This window comes from Ursus americanus, chromosome 2 (genome assembly GCF_024610735.1).
Source record: "Ursus americanus isolate L20-20 chromosome 2, mUrsAme1.1.p, whole genome shotgun sequence".
Lineage (NCBI taxonomy): Eukaryota > Metazoa > Chordata > Mammalia > Carnivora > Ursidae > Ursus > Ursus americanus.
Genome location: NC_142128.1, coordinates 101,248,594 through 101,264,452, shown reverse-complemented (window position 1 = coordinate 101,264,452; position 15,859 = coordinate 101,248,594).

The window sequence follows — 15,859 nt, the reverse complement described above, 5'->3', positions numbered from 1 at the left end:
CTTTTCCAAAGGCATTGCTTTCATCTGTGAGAATAACAGGAGTCCTTCTCTCAAATCACATTCAATTTCTAAAAGGAAGTCAATGGACGACAGAAAATCCCTTCTGGGATTATTTTTTATTTGAATCCTCCACATCCTATTTTCTTCTTCTGGAATGTGCTGTATCACCGCAGTGTGAAGCCAGGGCTGGGTCAGGCTCCGCCTGGCTCGCTCCCGCTGCCGAGCTCCACAGCCCCCCATCATGTGATGCTACCAGTAGCTCGCTACAGCTGACCCACATATTTCATTTATTTTTATGGAGCCTTTTTCTGGAACAAGAAAAAAAAAAGGTGTTGGGGGCTATCTTCCACAAGACATGAGGAGGAAATGCTGTCAGTCTTGGAGAAGGCCAGGGCTCCCACCTCACCGGGACCCGAGGGCAGGGGGTCGGCGGCTCACCACCTGTGCCTCCACCGCGGTCCTGCTTAAGACTGGACACGGGCCAGGGGACAAATGGGGTGTATACAATGACGCAACATCATCTTGCCTTCTCATGAACCGTGAGATTTTGAGCAAGTTACTTAAGTTCTCTGAGCCTCGGCTCCCTCTCATCAGCTAATGTAAGTAATACGTCTGCTGTGCGATAGAGGCGAGCGCCGAATACGACTGCATGGGTAGAGAGCAGGCATTTCTCACTCTGGACGGTAACAATAAACCACTCATTCCGCAAACTTGTACGCCGCAAGGAAGAGGGCTTATGGAGAAAAACAGGATTGGGGCACGTGGCTCAAAAACCCATGTGATTTTGTCGTAAAGCACTGATGATAACGATCCCCGTCCTAATAAAATGCCCTCAAGTTACACTTCCCCTAAAAAAAATAATACTAAGTAGGGGCGCCTGGGTGGGCTCAGTCGGTTAAGCCTCTGACTCGCGATTTTGGCTCAGGGTCGTGAGATCGAGCCCCGCATTGGGCTCCACACTCAGTGCAGAGTCTGCTTGACAGTCTGTCTCTCCCTCTCCCTGTGCCCCTCCCTGGGCTCGCACACTCTCTCCGTCTCTAAAATAAATAAATCAATCTTTTTAAAAAATACTAAGTAAATATAAGGCTTGCCTTTAAGGAAAGGTGATGGCTGCTTGATGGAAGAGGGTATGAATTAGAGTAGATGCTGCCAAGTTAGGGAGAGGAAGGCAAATTGCACCGAGATCCAGAAAAGCTTCCCGGTGAGCACGTCCCAGACAGAGCCAAGAGAGAGACCGCGGGCTGAATGGGCACCTTGTTCAGCACTGGATTAGTTCATGACTTCTGGTGGTTTTTAAATGCTTATTAAATAGTGTACACTGAACTGTAAAATATTAACATGTGTACCCTGAGCTGCAGAATATTGACATGAAAATCACATATGAATCAAAGCAATCTCGGTTATGTTGATATGCCCTCTTTGCCATTCATACATGAGCTGATTTGCATCACACACCTGGACGCTGGAGCAGAGCAGACTGTACTTAGCGTAGAGACTGGCTCGTCACAAATGCTCCTGGGTGATTGTGAAATCATCGTCATCATCACTGGCATCACACTCATCTTCAAAATGATCATTATATACGTCACTAGTCGGGAATTCAGAAGACAGAAGAAAGGTAATACACAGAACCAGCATACAAGGGACCATAAGGACCAACCTCCTAAAACAAGATTCTGACCCCAACCAGAGGCTTAGTGTATGTTCCTGCTAAAATAGGAGCTGGTTCTATGATGTTGGCAGTTTTGAATTCTAGTGGAGAGTGACAAGTGCGAATAGAACCAGATGCCTTTGGGGATATCCATACGGAGGTTTGGAATTCAGCATTTCTCACATAATCTTCTTGTGGCAAAATGGTGTGGGAGGGCCTTATTTAGGGTCCAAAATGGAGAACACAATGAGGCTCTCTCGATTTTATTTTTATCAGTCGTCTACTAAGATGGGATTGTGAGTAAGGGGAAGCCGAGTCTAATCCCTCTGTTCTACATACTTTCAGATTCAACATTTATTGCAAAAGGTCATGGAAAAATAGCTGACAGAAACTTGGGGGAGGAGGCAATAATGATTTTAAGATTTAAAAAACAATTACTTCACATACAGCCTTGTTCAAATATTAATAAGAGCTCCAATCTCACTGTCTATTTAGTGCCACATTGGTCCTACTCTGCTCACTCAAACTCTTGTCCCAGGCTGTCTCAGAGAAGCATGGTGGCCCAAATGGTGGAAGGAAACAGGGCTGAAAAGACAAAACTTAGCACGTGGTGCTTGGTTTCTAGAAACTGTCCATAAATCGTGCAAGACAACAGTATGAACTTAGACATTCAGGAACCAGGGAAGTCCAGAGTTAAGGTTCTTATAGTGATTCAGCTATATAGAACATTTAATATGGTTTATAACAGGCCCTGAAAATAGCAACCATAATGTGTTATGCTATCATATTCCACTGGAAGGAAAATGGGAAGATTCACTTAAGGCTGAAGAGATTGAATGAGTCTTGCTATGAGAATCTCTGGAATTTCTTATGCTTTGATCACGTATATTCCTTACCCAAATGCTTCATTACTATAATTTTTTTCTGGGTTCAGATAGAAGGTATGTCAAAAGAAAAAGTGATTGTTTTGCTGAAGTCGTATCCCTAAATTACAATTTTTTGAACCAGGAAGCCTTAAGTCAAAGTTCTTGCAAAAACCCATAAAATGTTCTATTTTGTGCTTGTTCTTAAATACATTATTTAAATCTTCATGACTTTAGATTGGCTTGATTTTTTTACCCTTCCTCCATTGGGAGTACATTCCTGCCAAGTTGGAAGTTCGTAACAATCATTTTTGAATGACATAAATGCAAAAAAATCTCAACCGTCTGTCTGTAATAGGAAAAATTATATTTCTTTCACCATTGTTTTACTGCAAGCTCATGAAGCTATTTTTACAAAACTATTTTTTTTCATGGGGGAAGAAAGTTCAGTACGAATATGTTGACTTAAAACCCAAACCTGATTTTTCTAGGAAGGTCTTCTGTAGATGAGTGACTATATTAGAGTCTTAAATATTATTGCTCTAAGATATGATTTTCACTGACCGGAATGATTTGGGCAAGGTAACTGGTCCTTCTAAACTTCCTTTTGACAAAATAGAATTGACTATAATTTATGCAGTAGACTACAGTAACTATTGTTATTAGTCTGCCGGGCAAGATTTCCCAACACCCTTCTTGGGTTAATATTTCCTGCCCTAGGAGTCCTTCCCTGGGAGATCTTGATTTGCGGCCCAAGGACGAACAGTGTTGCCTCTGAAGTCAGGTGCCGCAGGCGTATGAAGGCGTGTGGGTGGTAGGAGGGTGGGGGACGTGGCCCATCTTCTCCATCGTGAGCTGAAGGCCCTCTGTAGCAGAAGAGGATAAAATCAAGCAGAGCCAGAAATGGACAACATCTGGGCCGACAGTGCTGGTGAAGCCAGTGTAGCACCAGTACATGAGCAAGGAGAGAGACATTCCTTGTCTTCTTTCCAGTTCCAGAAGGTCCCTGAGGTCCAGATCCATCCCTTTGATCTATGGGGTACCCCCATTATCTAGCGACTCATGAACTAGGATATACGCTTTGGATGCTAAGCGAAATGTAGTTACATTTCTGATATCCGCAACCCAATGACTCATACGCAGTACCATGTCCTTGTTAATTCTATTGCATGGAGTTGCATATAGGGCAATGGTTCTCAAACTTGCGTATGCATCAAAATCACCTGGGTGGGGAGGAGGGTTTGTTAAAACAGGGCTGGGCACCCTTCTTAGAATTTCTGATTCAGTCAGTCTGGGGTGGAGCCCTGAAAGTTTGTATTTCTTTTTTTTTCTCCAAGTTTTATTTATTTGAGAAAGAGAGAGAGAGAGTGAGAGAGCACTTGCGTACGCACTCGTGCATGAGCAGGTGGAAGGGACAGAGAGAAAGGTTGAAGCAGACTCCCTGATGAGCAGGGAGCCCGATGCAGGGCTGGATCCCAGGACCTTGAGATCATGACCCGAGCCGAAGGCAGATGCTTCACCGACTGAGCCACCCAGACACCCCGAGAATTTGTATTTCTAACAAGTTCTCAAGTGATGATGATGCTGCTGGTCCAGAAACCACAGTTTCAGAAAAACTACTGAAGGGTTAACACAGATCTTTATACAACCATAGCCTGTAAGTAAGGGGCGGCCTCATTGAGCAATGAACTCCCCATCATTGAAAGCATTCAAGAAGCAGCTAGGTGAAAATTTTTCAGGAATATTGCGGAAGGAATTTTTTTCATTGTGTGAAAAGTTGTATCACAGTAATATTTTACGATTTTTAAAAGTTTCTTCTAGGTGGGAGCAAAGGATTAAAAGAACGCTCCATCTGGTTCTTCCAAAGAACAGAGAAACACAGGAAAACTGAATGTGTTCCTGCCACAAATTCAGACTCATTCAGTAAAACCAGCACTGTGGTGTATTTCTATGTTGACTTTGGGGAAAATATGCTGCTATTGTTTATGCTGTTCTGTAGTAAATCAGCAAACACACGTTCAGCCCCTATTCAAGGTTGCTAATAGAGCAGATTTATTATGTCCTCACTCCCAAAACCCACGTAACAACTCTGCAAATATATAACACGATATGTTACGTTATATACATGACATATACATGATTAGACACATGGTAACTCTAGCCAGAGCTTATTTCGGAACATATTAAAATTCTAACTTGAGGAGGCAATCGATTTTACCAGCTCTGGGAGGGCAGTCCTGTTACCATTACCAATAGTTAAACCTAATGGTTAGTCTGCCAGAGATACCATGTGGGGACAAAAAAAATCCTTTGTTTCCTTTTTAAATTTTTGAAAAAGAACAGAGTGTATTGAACAAAGGGGATAATGAAAATCTTATAGCTTTCTAGGTATGGTTATATTTTCATTGTGTTGCCACAACCTTTCAGGATGATTTCTTTATTTCTAGCGTGGAGATTGTCCATTTTTGAGTAATGTATTCAGGCTTACATGCCGCTGGTTGAACCAGGACAGGCAGACTGATTGTGGGGCAATGTCTTTGCTGTACCGTTGTTAAATGTTGTTAAATGTGTTGAGTATCACCTCTGAGTGACCATTTCTTAGAAATCATTTTTAAAGGTAGTAATTCTTTGATAAAGAAATGAGACACAACAGTTTACTGTCATGGTGTTTTGAGACTTCAAAAGTTTAACCAGGCTGTATTAGTCTTAAGATACTTTTTAAAAAGAAACTAATGAAAATGAAATAAATATCAATATGCACGCTTTTGAAATTATACGTATATGGATCTGTTGCCTACTAGTTTTGTCACTTTGGCCAAATCTCCAGATTCCTAAGGCTCCCACAAGCTCAGTTTTCTCATCTGGAAAATGCAGAGTTTGGATTGGATGTTTTCTGTATTCCTTTTAAAGCTAACATTCCACAGTCTTGTGGGGGTGGGGTAGCATAATGATTCATCAAGTTTTCTTTAAACATATCTCAGTTTATAGAAGTTCCTAGAATTCAGGAGTTGGATCCATTCCATACCTTTCTTTAGGAAATGGAGACACAGAGAAAATGAGCAGTATGGGACTAAACTTCGCAGGGAGTGGTTACTTCATAAAAGGAGAAAATCTGAAACTCTCGAGCAGGGCGGAAATCTGTGTATCAGAACTGTGGGCGTGTTGGAGAAGTGGTTGGGGAAGCCTGGTGTGACCCGTTATTTATGGAGGTCCTCCTCTCTCCAAAAGCAGCAGATCGCTGTGGTTTCTCCATGGAATTTCACCATATGCTCTGTGGCAGCTACATTATTAACTCTTTTATATATGGGGAAATGGAAATAATACAAAACAGTCATTTTTGCAGGCTTATGCAATGAGTCAGTGTTAAAAATCAGATTTAAAAGCTTGAAATTTCAGGGGCTTGAATATAGTCACATGTGTATAGTCATGTGAAGATAGATTTTTTTTAAAGATTATTTATTTATTTATTTGAGAGAGAGAGAGAGAGACAGTTACAGAGATAGCGAGAGAGAGAGCATAAGCAGGGAGGACAGGGAGAAGCAGGCTCCCACTGAGCAGGAAGCCCGACGTGGGGCTTGATCCCAGGACCCTGGGATCATGACCTGAGCCGAAGGCAGACGTTTAACCGACTGAGCCACCCAAGTGCCCCAGGAAAATTTTTTAAAAAATATTTTATTTACTTAAGTGGCACCTAGGTGGCTCAGTTGGTTAAGTGTCTGCCTTCAGCTCAGGTCACGATCTCAGGGTCCTGGGATCAAGTCCCTCATCAGGCGCCCTGCTCAGCAGAGAGCCTACTTCTCCCTCTCTGTCTGCCCCTCCTCTTTGCTCTCGCTCTCTCTCTATCTCAAATAAATATTAAATAAATAATCTTTAAAAATATCTTATTTATTTGACAAGGAGAGAGAGAGAGAGCACATGCAGGGGGATCAGCAAGCAGAGGGAGAAGCAGGGAGCAGGGAGCCTGATGCAGGACTCCATCCCAGGATGCGGGGATCATGACCTGAGCTGAAGGCAGATGCTTAACCAACTAAACCACCCAGGTGCCCAGATATTGGAAAATTAACGTAGAGGGCCAATGTTAGCTGAGTTTCTTTTTTTTTTTTTTAATCAACATGAAAACTAACTAACTTTAAAGGAAATAATTGTGGGGGAATGTTGCGTCCTCACTATTTACAAAAGAAACCATTCAAAGCACTCTGCCAGCTCACTTCCAGCTGCTGTTGAAAATCAAAAAACAAACTCAGAATCACAAATGAAATTTGGTACGGTTAAATATAAATCAGCATAATTTGCGTGAGTGCAATTAAAATGACAGTTAAACTGTGTGTTGGTAAATGCCAGATAGACAAGGTTTTGTGCAAAGGAGAGTCTATATACATTAAGTCTGAGTTTCCTGGGTTGAAAGGGATTAACTAAACTCAATAGAAGTAAAGCCAAAGAAAACATACACTTCGTCTGTGGAGACAGAGAAAATGCTTAAATTTCTCCTGGTGATGGCATATGGCTACAGGATAATCAAGTCCTTGCAGGGATCTGTTCCTACATATTCACTTAATAATATAAAACACTCAGTCTTTACCACTCTGTTGAGCCTACTGGCATAATTCACAGCAGATAAAAGAAACACATCCTTTGGCAACTTTTGGCTCACTATCCAGAGAATCTGCTGTTTGATATATTTAATAAAGCAGGGAAGCTTGATATTGAATTTCTACGGAGCAGAAATATCCCAAGAATGCTCAGAGAAAAAATAAATAAGAATATGATTCTAGTAGAGGAATGGAAAACGTGAAGATGGAGGGACATCAAAGTAGAAATAAATCAGACTAGTTTCACATTCTAAACATTTTAAATTACTGGGAATTTATTTTATGCTGGCATCAATTTGGAAGATCATACATCTGCAAATCTATAATATAATATAAAAAATAATTGTTTATATTTTAAAATGGATTATTGGAAATACTATCTTGTCACATTTAAAAATGGATTTGTACAATAATTGTGGCTGTAGCAACTGCCTTGATAAAGCCTGGAGTTTGGGCATGATAAATTCACGAGGCTAGAGGAAAGGGAGCAAGGACCGGGAATAGTGCAAGGAGAGTCAACAGACCGTGCCTGCAGCATATGTGATGGTCAGCAAGATGGAAGTTAGAATGGGGCTCTGTAGGCTTCATTCCACACTTTGTATCACTTATCCAGTATCTTTCTATGGCTTCACATGTCTGCCCAAAGAATACAGTTGCATTAGCTATATTTTCTTACATTCTGTATTCCTGATGCTCTGGTACTGGTGGCCTTATGGACCTGGGGAACTTCCCCTTCCAGGGCTAACTGATTCCTGGAGATAACAACTTGCCTATTAGCACACTCTTGATATGCACACCGTACCCTGTGACCCATTTTCTTTGACCACACTTCAGTCTGGGACACTATCCTGTCCTAATCATCACGGGACCAGGTACTGGACAACTGGACATTATCCCTAGAGACCAGAGCCTGCCAAAAATCATTCAGAGTATTCGATCCTAAGTTTGTAGTGCTTGGTTACCTTGTGTCTCCCATTCCTTTCTGTGTAAAGCACTGTAAAGTCTCCTGCCCACAGTTTCCCTCTCCCTGCTTGCCCATCTTGCTTCGGTACTTCTCTGTGTGGACCTGCATGGTGTGGGATGGTGTGGTATGTCTCCTATTGCTAGGGGGTTGTGACTATAATAAAAAAAAAGTCTTCCTTCATTGCAATCATTTTTATGTTTCATTTTCTTTTTTTATAGTTTTTTTAAAGATTTTATTTAATTATTTGACAGAGAGAGAGGCAGCAAGAGAGGGAACAGAAGCAGGGGGAGTGGGAGAAGAAGAAGCAGGTTTCCTGCTGAGCAGGGAGCCCAATGCGGGGCTCGATCCCAGGACGCTGGGATCATGACCCGAGCTGAAGGCAGATGCTTGACGACTAAGCCACCCAGGAGCCCCATGTGTTTCATTTTCATACCTGCTCAAAACAAGCCCCAGGTAACTTTGTAGAACGATTGTGTTAGGCAAATATGCTGAATTTTTTCAACTATCCACGTAGATTGTTGCAACCTTACAGATTTTTCTGAGGTTGCCTGTTAACCTGTTATGTACTACAGTCCCCGGGACAAATTACCCTCATTATCTTCCCTCAGTATTAAAGATCCTGTGGCTATGATGTTACAGTGGACTGTTCTGGATGGCCTCACAAAATTTCCTATTCTTTTGGAAAATGAGAAATTTGTCCTTTCTCCTCATATTAGGCCTTTGTTAGGTGCCGCCCCTTTCTCTGTCCAATGGATGAGCATGCAATCAAACTAGGTCAGCTAGACATCGCTTCTTGACATCTGGTCCTTGCATCATTTGATACAAGGATCAAAATGTTGGAGCTGGGGCACCCGGGTGGCTTGGTTGGTTAAATGTCTGCCTTTGACTCAGGTCATGATGTCAGGGTCCTGGAATCGAGCCCTGCACCAGGCTCCCTGCTCAGCAGAGAGTTTGCTTCTCCCTCTCCTTCTTCACCTTCCCACCACTTGTGCTCACACTCTCTTGCTCTCTCTCCTTCCCTCCTTCTCTCTCTCAAACATATAAATAAAATGTTTTTTTTAAAAAAGTTGTAGTTAATTTGCCTGTCATTAGCACCTGGAAGGAATGACCAGTTCTTGCCGACTGGATCTTATACCTATCCTGGTGATTCTGCCTTTCCTTTGGTTTTGTGAGCTATCTCAGAAGGTTCTAGCAAACTACTTCCAGCCTTGGTTTCTGTTACTTGCAACCACAAAAACCCAACTGATACTCATGAATACAGTAACAGAGCACTTCAAGCAAACAGAACTGTTCAGATTCCTGAAAGCTCAGGACGTGTTAAGAGAGTTTATGTGTGAAAGTCTTTTGTAAAATGTTAAGTGGTCAATAGCGTCGGCCTCTAGTCTCTCTGCTCTTCTTCCTCACCCCACCCCTTACTCTAAACCAAAGGCCAGCCTTTGGTGTGGACAGACAGGCTGAAGGATAATTTATTGGCCACTCCGTATCTGTGGATAGAGGAAGTATGCTGAGCTGAAATGTTAGGTATACTCGAACGGGTTCCTTCTGGACGCCTCCGTCTGGAAAGCTAGAGAAGGGAGATGGAAAATGAATTTCCCTCACGGGCGTGGAGACTCACCCAGGACTTTCCCATCCCTCACAGAAGGGTGAGGTCACTGGCATGATAAACACTTCCCATCTCCTTCTCTTCACATGCCTTTTCCCCTCCCCGTTCTGTGACTTTCTGAGAGGTCCTGCGATTCTGCCCTGATCTAAGGAACCTGAGGTAGACAAGTGTAGGCTTGGAGGCAAAACATCTCTTTCGACGTCTGTCCCTTTGGATCTTTTCCATCCCACCTGATGGATATGACCTGTGCACCCAGAAGAGTGAAAACATCTGAGACCCAAGTGCAGGTTTCCAGTAGAAAAACATGCGGTAGGCCTTTGGACCTACTTAGTTTTGAGGCTACTCAGATTTATTCTGAGTTCTTTGCTAGAAGTTGGAACCAAAGCTCCAGCCAATGATAAGGTAACTGGCTGTATTTTCTGAGCATATATTTGTCTTGGGAATCTCATGAACAAGGGTGGAATTTGGGAATTTGGGCAGGCCTGGCATTCTAGTCAAATATCATCCTTAATGGCACATCCTTAGGTCAGCCAGTACATGCTCTCTGTTGTTCCCAGCAGTCATCCATTCTGAATGCTTGTCTCCATGCCCTATGGGTTGGCCTCTTGACACCTGAAACATCATCTCTTATATCCTTAACATCATACCATCATACCCATGTGATTTTTAAAAAAGATTTTATTTATTTATTTGAGAGAGAGAGAGACAGAGCAACAGAGAGCATGAGCGGGGAGGAGAGGGAGAAGCAGGCTCCCCATGGAGCAGAGAGCCTGACACGGGGCTCGATCCCACGACTCTGGGATCATGACCTGAGCCGAAGGCAGACGCTTAACCCACTGAGCCCCCAGGCGCCCCTCCCCCATATGAGTTTTATGATCTATGTGGCAGGTGGGGAAATGGCCATGGTTGTTCCTACCTCCCCATACCCGTGCCCTTTATTATGTGTCTTCTTCCACTCAGAGGTGAAGTCCATTTTCCCACTCCTGAATCTAGGTGGGACCAGTGATTTTGCCCTGGCCAATATGATATGGCAGCCATGATGCTGTGCCATTTCCAACACTTTTAGAGGCCTGTGTGCTTCTCCTGGTTCTGTCGGGGCTCCTGCCTTTGCCACGTGAACGAGTCGAGGCTAGCTTGCTGGAGAATGTGAGACCGTGTGGACGAGAGTCCAACTGAGTCAGCTCAGTTGTCCCAGCTGAGGCTCTGGACACACGTGAGAGCCCCCCCATCATCGACAAAACTGATCTGTAGCTGACCACAGATGCACAAAGGAACCCCGCAGAAGAACCGCGAAGCAGAGCCGAAGCTGCTGGCTCCAATGTCTCGAGCTACATAAAAGGTGGTATTAAGCTGCAAAATTTTGAGGTGGTTTGCTATACAGTAGTGACAGTTGCTCTCTGGTGCAATATATTATTTATGATTCATAATAAACAATAGACTTATCTAGCAATAAAGCCAAACTTGAAAAACCACAAGATCTGAGTGCATGGGGGCTCAGTCACTAAGCATCTTATTCTTGGTGTCGGCTCAGGTTGTGATCTCAGGGTCCTGGGATAAGTAGTATCACATGAAGAGAAAAAATCTCTTGCGCAGAAAAATTTTAGTAAATATATCACCTAAGACATGCATGTCCCCCCAAATAAAGGTATCGTTGAAGAAATAATCAGGTTAGAACACAAATGATCAAGCTGAATTATTTGTAAAATACTAAGTACTGCAGACAACTGAAACTTACGTCTACACAGTAGGCAAAGAGAAATGGGATTTATTAGAACTTGCGAGAGAACAGACGTAAGTGAGTGGTAGTAACAGGGTGCCTAGCACAGTTAAGGGCTCGGAGCCGAGTTCCCAGACAAACAGACTTGCTTAGTCATCCATTAGGTTTTAATTTTTTTTCCTGAAATAAGATGAATGACTTGTCCATGCCACCAAATTTCATAATGTATATTTGAGGATTATGTGTATTTCACATCCATAATTATTTACATTCTCATGATTCCTTAAAATGTTAATCGTGAAAACACATACTGTCTTAACCATTTCTAAGTGTGCAGGTCAGGAGTGTTAAGTGTACTCACGTTGCATTCTGGCGATTTCTGAAGATGAATGATGGATGCAATTTTACAAAGGTGGGAGTTTCCGAAAAATATTTTAAAGCCCCTGCGTACATGTGAGCTTAAGGCCTTGAACTCTCGGATCAAAAATGTCACCGAACTGTGACTCTCATTCTGTAGGAGGAATGTCCCTGGGAATGTTTACACAGAGGCTGCGTGACTCCTGAATTGGGTAAGATAATGATTTTTCCAGCTCAGAAATGTCAACGCTTGCTGCTTTGAATCCTGTTCATGTGTTCCCCGAACACGGATCCCGCCTCAGTCTATGCCTGCACGCCGCAGGGCCCACCGTGTGCGGCTGAATGAGCCCATGAGCCCTCAGAATCCTGACCGTGGTTCCCTTTTCCCATGTGGCCTTGTGCGAGCAGACACCACTAGGGAGCTGGCGAAGCTTCTCTTGGTTCTATCACCACGGACTTTGGCATCAGGCAGACTGGGTCTTCGTTCCAGCCCTGCCACTACCTTTCACACCTGTTTCCTCTTCTGGAGATAATAATGCCGCCTCGTTGGGAGGGATGTCGTGAGGGCCAAAGAAAGGATGCGAGAAGAACGTTCAGGATCGACTCACCATGAAATGTTTGCTCTGGTTTTTTCCATTCCTCACTGCCCTGTGGAGTGTCCCAGGCATAGACCTTTCCTTCATCCTTCTCCTCACCAATTGTTGGAAAAACTGACACACTTGGCATTCTCTTCCTTCACCCCCTTCCCTGCTGGGTGAGGGAGTTCATCTAAATCTATATGCATGGGCTAGTCAGGGCTACCTTCATGCTATTTGTCCCAGCTCAAGAACTTCACAGGAGACTGAAGCATGGTTGGCATACAGTCAGTGCTCAATATATGTGTGCTGAATGAGAGTGTGTAGAAAGAACTGAGGCGGTAACTTCAGTCTAAAGTGTCATCAAGGCACACGCTCAGCACCTGATTCTTCTTTGGGCTGAGGAAGTTATACCCTGGCTGTCTCTTCTAACGACTTTCCTTTACAAGGCCCATTTGCTTGTAAGGAAGAAATCATTGTTTGGACCTTAGCTCCAGTGCTCAAAGTACTAAGTGTCCTTGCACTTGTGATCAGGTCAATCTCAGCTTTAGATTGCATCCGGCCTGTGAAAGATGTTCCCCAACTTCACCCTAAGTCGAAGCCGTGGCCAGACCATTGACGGTGTTAGGTGTCATGGTGGGAGAGCAAGGGTGATAGTTTTAGGCAGGTGGCATCTGTCCATGGCTGTTCTAGTCCTGACCACAGGCCAGCACAGATTACCCTCAGGCCCTGCTGTATATGGGACCTGAATAGGGCCAGCCCAGTGCACACCGACAGTTCTGACCATTAGGTAGCAAGATTGTGATACAGATGCTTGCTTCTGCATGTGGGGTCTAGTGGACCCAAAATAACATTTAGCTCCCAGACATCTCGGAGAGCTTCTACCTGACCCCTATTCTATCTGGTCAGCTCATGTGTCGTGCCCACCTTGGCATCTGGGGTTTGGGTTTCTGTTCCAATTCTCTGCTGAAACTGGAGTCTATCGCTTCTTGGCTGATAGCCGGAACCTCTCACGGTCTCCTTCCTCTGTCTTCTCTACTCACCTCTTTGCCTAGCCAATGGCGCCCTAACCTAGAAGCACCATTATCATCTACAGTCTTGGCACCCATCTGACAACCATCACTGCTTCCTCTGAGACATGGCTGTCCTCAGGGAATGAGCCTCGTGAGTGTTAAATCACCCACCCGAGATTTCATTTAGCCATGCTTGGATTTGGTTATCGGTTCCTCTGCCCCTTCCCGGAGAGGGGCCTGACTCTTCTGTCCTGGCATGCTTTCCACAGCACTGAAGTTGGCTTTTACTTTCCTCCCTATTTGGAAAAATCCCCTCTGTCTTGCGCTGTTGTGTAGGTAATCCGAAGCTTACCGCAAGGTATACTGTCATTCAATTTCTCAGGGAAATGTCTCTGCTTCTTCACCTCCTACCAGCCAACCTTCCGCTTCCAACTAAGGGACACTAACGACACTGTGATACATTTGCTTACAGTTTATGTCTTTTGGGGAATTTGTACAGTGAAGGTTGGACATCATCCACTTATACTTTGTACTCTGTTCATGGTGCAGTTTGGGGGCTTGGTGAATGACTACTGATGAATTAATGAACTAAAACAGCTTAATAATGGTTTAAAAAACTGGGAATGGTTGCTCAAGCATACCGGTTAAAGATTAGTTACTGCCTCTGTGAGCCGGTTAATTCCGTCGGAAGTGTGAAGTGCTAACAGGACAAAGTAGTGATTGTTTTTCTTCAGAGACATTTTCATTACCTGTTATTCTTTTTTTTTAAAGGATTTATATATATATTTTTTTTATTTGAGAGAGACAGAGAGCACGGGGGATGGGGACAGAGGGCGAAGGAGAGAAGCAGACTCCGCACTGAGTTTGCAGTCTGACTCAGGACTTTCTCGGACAACCCTGAGTTCATGACCTGAGCCGAAATCAAGAATCAGCTGCCCAACCGACTAAGCCACCCAGATGCCTCTATGATCTGTTATTCTTAAAGTTAGCTGTTTTATTTTATTTTATTTTTTTAAATTTTAATTCCATTATAGTTGACCTAAGTGTTAACTTAGTTCCCGGTGTACAATATGGTGATTCATCACGTCTATACATCACCTGGTGCTCATCACAGCAGGTGCCCTCCTTCATCCCCATCACCTGTTGCACTCATTCCCCCCACCCTATTCTACCCAAACCCCTCTGGTAACCAGCAGTTTGTTCTCTATAGTTAAGGGTCTGTTTCTTGACTTGTTTTTTATTTTTCTTTGTTTGTTTCTTTTGTTTCTCAAAGTCCACGTATGAGTGAATTCATGCAGTCTTTCTCTTTCTCTGATTGACTTCTTTCACTTAGCATTATACTCTCTAGCTCCAACCATGTTGTTGCAACTGGGAAGATTTCATTCTTTTTTATGACTAAATAATAGCCCATCATATATATATATATATATGCTATATATATATATATATAGCATCTTCTTTATCCATATCGATAGACACTTGGGCTGCTTCCATAATTTGGCTGTTGTAGATAACGCTGCTGTAAACATAGGGGTGCATATATCTTTTCGAATTAGTGTGTTCATAATTTTGGGGTAAATTCCCAGTTGAGGAATAACTGGATCATATGATAATTCTATTTTTAATGTTTTGAGGACCCTCCATACTGTCTTCCACTGTGGCTGCCCCAGTTTGCATTCCCACCAACCGTGCACGAGAGTTCCTGTTTTCTCCACATCCCCACCGACACCTGTTGTTTCTTGCGTTGTTGATTTTAGCCATGCTGACAGGTGCGAGGTGATATCTCCTAGTTTTGATCTGCATTTCCCCCATGATGAGTGATGTTGAGCATCTTTTCATGTGTGTTGACCATCTGTGTGTCTTCTTTGGAGAAGACAAAGGAATAATTTATTACCACCTAGACAATTTATCATTATGTAGAGAAATTATCTGCTCCACGGTTACACTTGGTACTTTGCACTGGGCTCGCCATTAAATAAATCATAATCTTCTCACAGGCGGGTGAGCAAAAGGGTGAGATGGTTCAGAGAAAATTCAGCTCCATGGCTGAGATAATAAACCACTAACGATCAATTGTTTACATAGGGTAACATGTTATCATTATGAGAAACGCAATTTCACAGAACAGGAATATCTAATGTTATGGTAGAGAAAAAGACTTAATTTGTCTCTTCTAACATCAGTCCCTAATATTCTCTAGCTTTTTCCCTGACCTATGCCACACTAGTATCTGACGAAGTGGTTGGAACGAGTCCAAGCTTTTAATACTTATGAAGTTTTTTTATATTGTTTCTTATCGTCTGCATGGACTTTTGCTTGTATTTTATGACGTTGGGGGCCTTTTTTATTTGAGGAAAGCCCCTCTTGATATTCAGATTTAATTTTCCTGAATTTTCATTTCCTTTATTCTCATGAATGCCTGGGATGTTCCAGATTCCAACCTATTTGCGGGTTTATGTCTTGATACTTATTATTATTATTATTGTTACATTTTTTATCGCGAGGAACATTGCTGACAGCGCCTTAT